Here is a 6830-nt window from a genome sequence, read left to right as displayed (position 1 = left end):
CCTGACTGGCAGAACCGATAAGATTATTCTGTCCATTCATCCATGGTAATTGGCTCAAATGTGGACACATAAGCTCATCAAATTCACTGATGCCTGACTTACTAGAAGAGAGTCACTTTCTCCACTTCCATTGTTTTTTTTTTTTTTATGGAGTGAGGACAAAAAGTTTGAAGTGTGACTTTTTTTGACTAAAAATGAGGAGCATGGAACTATCAGTGGCCATTTTGTAAAGCCTGAAAATACAGACAACTCTAAGGTAGATTTGAGAGGTATGATCCCAAGGACATTATTTGAACCCTGAAGCAAGCATTCCTGAACCCTACCCTACATATGAACCTTTCATATGCAAGTAGTATGACCAACCATTCTAGTTTCCCTGGGGCTACGGGGTTTCCAAAGAAGAGGGATTTACAGTGTTAAAACATGCCAAGTCCTGGGCAAACTGGGGTGACCTAGTCCCTCTAGATGAAGAAGTATTTAAAGTTAAACTATCTTTATATGTTATCATTGGGAATAAGATGCGAACTATCACTACAAAAGAAGAGTCTTTTGTGATGTAGTTTTTCTCACTAGTTTTTTGTTTCATTTTGTTTTATTTAAGCCTTAGAAAAGGTGATGCATTTTAAATGTAAGCCACAGCCTGTCCACTTTCTGTTTCAAAATTGCTACAGGGCTACAGAGAATACACCATATATTAATCTAAATCCATTTATCAAAATGATGAATGAGTAGGAATGTATTTAAAACACACCATTAACAGTTTTCTGAAAAAGTACTGGACAAGTTCATTTCTCTAGGAAACTGTAAACTAAGAATGGTAAAAAGGAAAAAAACAAAGTTAATATAACTATTTAAATTTGCATAATGTCTCATAAAAAGGGCTTTCAAAATGCCTTCAGAAATGTCTGTGAATTACATCGATGTAGTAGAAGCTTGACTGCTTGTTAAATTAAAGGTTAGGTATATAGTATACAGCATAGGGAAATAGTCAATAATATCATAATAACGTTGTATGACAACAGATGGTTACTAGACTTATTGTGGCAATAACATCATAAGGAATAAAAATCCCCAAAATTACATTGTACACCTATAATAATATTGGAGGTCTACTATGCCTCAGTAACAAAAATGTTTAGGGAATATAATTCCACTTTTTATTCTGTTGGCCCACATGACTTAACCTTTATCTGCATTTATATCCTTAGATGTTCAGCAGCAAGAATGTCAATGACCTACTATATTTGGTCACGATGAGAAAAAGACTGAGACTATGTATTCTAAAACACAAGATGAATATAAATTGATAACTGATGAATAATAAATGTTTTTCAGCCATGTCACTTGCCTTATTCTAACATCTGAGGCTTCCAAAACCACCTTGCAAGAGTCTTTTAGTTCCTTAAAAAGAAAAAAAAGATAGCAAACTCAAAAATGAAATTGCAACAGCCATTATTTTAAGAGCATCATCCTAACATGGTCACACAAAATATACCCTTACCTTCACTCTTCTGTGACACAGCTGTCATCTTAGTTTTTGACCGTGACTGTTAATTTAGTCTGTGACTACTTCAATTCCAGTTGAGCAGAAGAAACTGTAGTTCATTAAAATCCATTCCTCAATTCAAACAACTGCCAACCGTACAAGCTGCCCCTGCAATTAAGGAAATGTAAAGTGATCCCCCACAGAGAGGAATGAAGTCAAGTCAGAAGCCAGGCCAACAAATCCTTTCCTCCTTACAGCTTCCCAGAAAAGCTTTGGCCGGAGACATGACCAGACCATGACCTAGAATAAGGAGATGAAGGTCTGCTTGTATCATGCCTCTGTGTATTCACCACATAAAGAACTTCGTCCCCTGGACTGCACTAGATTCTAGATTCTGTTCAGACTCTACACACTTTCAACATTTCTGCTGAGACCAAGTTTTATACTATTAAGAGATCTAAGCAGTCTTAAGACTGATCACAACACTGGGTAGGCCTCATCTACACTATCTTCCTTCTGAATTTTCTTCATTATGAATTCAAATAAGCCTCAGGCAGCTATAATTCTACTTTTCAATGCATTCTCATAACTGAACCATAAATTTTTTTGCACTTGAAGTAATTCTTTTTTTGTCTTTCAGCATAAGAAAATAGGAATTCTACACACGATTATTGCAGTGTTTAATCAAAATGTCATTTATCCTATGTCTTCTTAAAAAACAAAATTATTTTCTAAACAGCACACTGCTGTCCTTCTGATAGCATTTTTGTGTGTCCTTAATTTTAATGTCTTTCTAGGTTGTTTGCCTGATTCGTTTTAGGGAAAATAGAAGAACCTGCATACAGTGCATTACCATAAATGATTCATTTTGAAACTTTGTTTAAATCAGATATTAATAATCAAATACAAAGTTATGCTCTATCAAGTCTGATGATTCAGGAGCTGCTTGGAATCCATGCAGTCAATAGAGAAATAGTTACAGTACTATATAGCATAATTATTGCATAAACCCCAAACAATTTATCAGCTCACTGGTTTCATCCCAATCCCCCCACAATTTCTCCCCACCTTCCTTTTCCTTCCTTACCCCACTCTCTTCCTGCCATAGACACCCCCCTCACATACCCTTAGCTGTTATTTGACACATTTAAATCAAGCTAAGAAAAAATTCTATATGGAGAATTAAATGGTTGATTTCTCTTTTCATCATACATACATCATCTTCCATCTTTGTGATAACTTTCAACTCTCTTCTACAGAATTAATACAAAGATAAACACATAGACCAATGAAATAAAACACAAATCCCCAAAGAGATCCTACATGGATTTCTACGTTTTCAAATAATTGAGAGAAACATCACAAAGGAAAGTATAAACAGCTTGTATACACTAAAGCACTTGTGTCCATTGGGAAGAGTGTGTGGGAAACCTACAATTATAAGAAACAAGAGAGAGGAAAAGAAATTGCAACAAAACCAATTAACGAAGATATACATCTCTACCAAAAAACTCTTTCCAATTTATCAAGAATTCCATAGATTCAAACAATAAAAATGTTCATCTTAGTAATCAATATTAAGACAACTCTGAAGTACCATTTTACACCTACTAAATTTGTTTCAAAATGTTTTATAAATGCTGGTGATGCTAGGAAGAAAAGGGCAAAATTAATAGCACTGAAAATTAGTAGAAACTCCTAGAAAAGCAACATAATGAAAGATGCAGCTAGAATTATTAAAACATTTGTATTATTGAATTCAGTAATACAATTTACTGATATTTATTCTAAGGAAATAATTCAATAGTAGAAAATATTGTCTGCTAAATGTGTTCACTTCAGAATTTTTTATACAATAATATTACTGTGTAACTATAAATAACAATTCAGCAGATAAAAATTATCTGCAGAAGTTGCTCACTGCATCCTAATTTATAAAAGTGCAGGTGGTCACAAGGATGCGAAGCACAGCTTAGGGACTGTGTCCATAATACTGTAATAACTGTGTATGGTACCAGGTGGTAGGTGGGCACTAGACTCATCAGGGTGAACACTTTGTATGCTGTACAAATGCTAACCACTATGCTGTATACCTAAAACTAATACAATATTGAATGTCAACCGTAAATGAAAAAATCAATTTTAAGAAGTGGGGAAAGCCTTGGAGAGGTAATTCAGTTGGTTAGAGTGTCGTCCCTACACACCAAGATTGCAGGTTTGATCCCTGGCCAGAGCACATAAAGAATCAACCCATGAATGCATAATTAAGTAGAACAACAAATCATGTCTCTCTCTCTCCCTTTCTCTAAAATCAGTAAACTTTTTTGAAAAAGAAAGCTGGGGGAAGGAAGCCTAGGATCAAATTAATATTCAAAGAATAGAAATTATATAAATAATATCAGTTCCATGAAATATGAGGTGGCTATTTTAAATGATAATTACAATTGCTATATATATATGTATATGTATATATATATTTATCTGAGAATGATGTGACTACAAATATATTACAAACTAGAATTATGGGCTTTTTTCCCTTCACATTTTTAAAAGGTTTTACTCAATTATTTTTAGAGAGAAAGAAAGGGAGAGAGAAAGAGCTGAGAGAAACATTCAATGTGAGAGGGAAACATCGATTGGTTGCCTCTTGTACGCACCCCAACTGGGAACCACACCTGCAACCGAGGCATGTGCCCTGACCTAAATCGAACCTGTGACCTTTCCCTTTGTGGGATGGTGCCCAACCAAATAAGCCACACCAGTCAGGGCCCCTTCAATGTTCTTGATTTGTATAATATTTTTAAAATAAAAATGGGAGCCTATTTGTAAATAGATACCAGTCCATTTTCACCTTATTGTAAAAGCAAATTTGTGGTATGCCTATTTCCCTTGAGAAATAAAAAAGTTCTTCATCACTTTGTTTCCTCTTCCTCTGGGCACCAGCACCCTTCACAACTTGCTTTGGATCTATGAATAAGTTTTTGCCATGGGCCATTCCCACATGGTCCATGAAAACTTCCCACATGCAAATCTGTGTTTCTTCTGCTCTGCTACCCTGATATAGACAGGCACACTGTCCCTGGAAGTCACATGTGAAATATGGCACAGCCAGAGGATTGAAGGAGCCCAGTCACTGGAGTGAGCTGCACACCAGTCCATCTTTGACCACAGGCCAAGCTGCTGAGACTTCTGGATACACTGGCATTGCTTAGATTAGCTAGCTTTATTCTACTGACCTCCAGCTTGCAGTTTGATGGTTTCCAATTAGCTTCAGCAAGGAATTCAAGGAAACAAGTTGGAGCTCAGTCAAGCAAAAATTCCCAGTTAGAACTTGGTAGCTCCCAAGCAGATAACCGTGATTTTCTCTTTCAATAAAAAACTATTCATTCTCTCATCTAGCAGCCCTCTTTCTTCCTGTTTAGCCTTTATTTTTTCACCTAAACAAAAACTTATAATTTTGGTGTCAAATTAACCTATCACTGAGCATTTGAAAACTGCCTACCTGATGCCACATGGAGCAAAGAGCATGACAGCCCATCACATCAGGTGGGTGTGGGGTGGACATACACACAGCCGAAAATCGAACTGAAGACACAGAAGTCTTAGAGCTCATGGCCATGGGGACATGCATATGCCAAAATTTCATCCTTGTGACTCTTAGGTTCAAAGGGTTTAGAAGTCAGTGTGGTTTCCAAAGTGTTGGTTCAGATTATTTCTAAGATTCAAAGGCTTTGGCGAGAAAGTGAAGAATAGTTGTTGAATATCTTGTCAGTTGCCATTGACAACCATGTGAGTTGTCAGAGTACATGTTTGTCATCAGGGAGAGCAGGACCTAGAGACATGGGCCAGTGCTGGCCATCTCGTGCCCACGCAGGTATCACTCATGATCTTGGCATTCCTTCCGGTCCATTCTGAATCCTGGGCACAGTGTCCTAGCAGCTGCTAACAATCAATCAGTTGGTAGGTGACATCGGAGATCCTCATCTCGCAACAAAGGCTGAGAATTTCTCAAAGGATCTTGCAATTGTAGCTCAAGGCTGTTTGCCCTCAGAGTGGAAGGGCCTTATGAAGTTGCCAAAAGCTGCCTTGAAAAAGGAGTAAAACAGCAGAAATATGGACTCTTCAATGAAAAATGTACATATTTTAAACCTTAAAAATCACAAACTGTACCATTAATTTTAATTATGCAAATAGAACAAAAGTGCATAAATTTCAGTCTATAATTATAAGTCCAAATAATCTAATCAGAATTGATTTGCGATCAGAGCCAAAGTCTCATTTATTCTTAAATTTAACCTATTTTACTTGAGGTTTTTTGTTTTGTTTTGTTTTTAGAAAAATTACTATTAAATGACACCTGGAATTGAATGTGAACTTCAATATGGCAACACACACGCATTGTCTGACCTTCTCCTCCTGACAGCTCCCTGTTGTACTGCAATGTGCCCCTACTAGAATGACCATCATATATTTTCTAGCCTCTTCTATTTTATCATCTGGGCGCTGCCTGTATCCTCATCTTTCATCACCTTTTGTAATACACCTTCTACACCAACCATGCAGAACTACTCGGAGTTTCTTACCACGAACCCCTCCTGGGCTGCCCGCATCTGCTCAGGCAACCAGCACCTCTTCGCCCACATCCTGCCCCACCTTCTCCACTCACACGGATTTACATAGTCCTTCGACTCTCACCTGCAGCTTGGCCTTCTTTTCAGAATCTTCTCTGGGTTAGCTGTCCCTCTTCTGTGTTCCCAGAGCATAAATACAAAGCACTTGGCATGTGCATTTTTAACTACAGGCTGACTTGTTTTTTTTAATAATTATTATTATTATTTTGAACACACTATAAGCCCCTTGAAGTAAGAAACAACCTTTCATCTTTGCATGCTCACAGCAGTGTTGGCATACAGGTAGCTGTTTAATAAATTTGTTATGTCATTGGTGGATTGAATTCTGCAGTTTATAACTATTTGGAAAATAATGCCAAGATCACTTCTTAACCTAAGCCCACACCTCAAAGCTTTCTAGTTTGCTAGAATGCAGATGAGTAGCATGGTTACTAAGGTATTGTAGAGATTATATTTGTTGAGTCTAGGCTTTGTTGTTTTGTTTTGTTACAGTTTATAAATTGTTTACCAGAAATTCCTAACAAGCTGCTATCTGTCCATATAAGTTGCTATATTAAAGGCATGCATCCACAATGGGAGCATGCAGTACACACTTGTGGAATTCAGCCTTCTGTGGATAGAAATCATTCATTTATTCATTCACTCATTTACTAATCATTTTAATGCCTACACGTATAGGTTCTAGGTGTTGGAGATGCTGCAATAAAAGAAAC

The 6830-nt window shown here is 36.9% G+C and overlaps 1 long non-coding RNA gene across 1 annotated transcript; it reads right to left on the bottom strand.

Moving 5' to 3' along the window:
- Positions 1-1325: 1325 nt before the first annotated feature.
- On the bottom strand, positions 1326-5545 carry LOC128627521 (uncharacterized). Its single transcript, XR_008391732.1, has 3 exons — positions 4989-5545; positions 1502-1654; positions 1326-1401 (listed from the first exon to the last, which is right to left on the bottom strand). It is a non-coding gene; the product is annotated as an uncharacterized LOC128627521 (long non-coding RNA).
- Positions 5546-6830: the final 1285 nt, after the last annotated feature.

Source organism: Artibeus jamaicensis, unplaced genomic scaffold, assembly GCF_021234435.1.
Source record: "Artibeus jamaicensis isolate MK-2021 breed Jamaican fruit bat unplaced genomic scaffold, CSHL_Jam_final contig_426, whole genome shotgun sequence".
NCBI lineage: Eukaryota > Metazoa > Chordata > Mammalia > Chiroptera > Phyllostomidae > Artibeus > Artibeus jamaicensis.
Note: the sequence above shows the minus strand (reverse complement) of the source record. Positions and strands in the feature narration are given on the sequence as shown.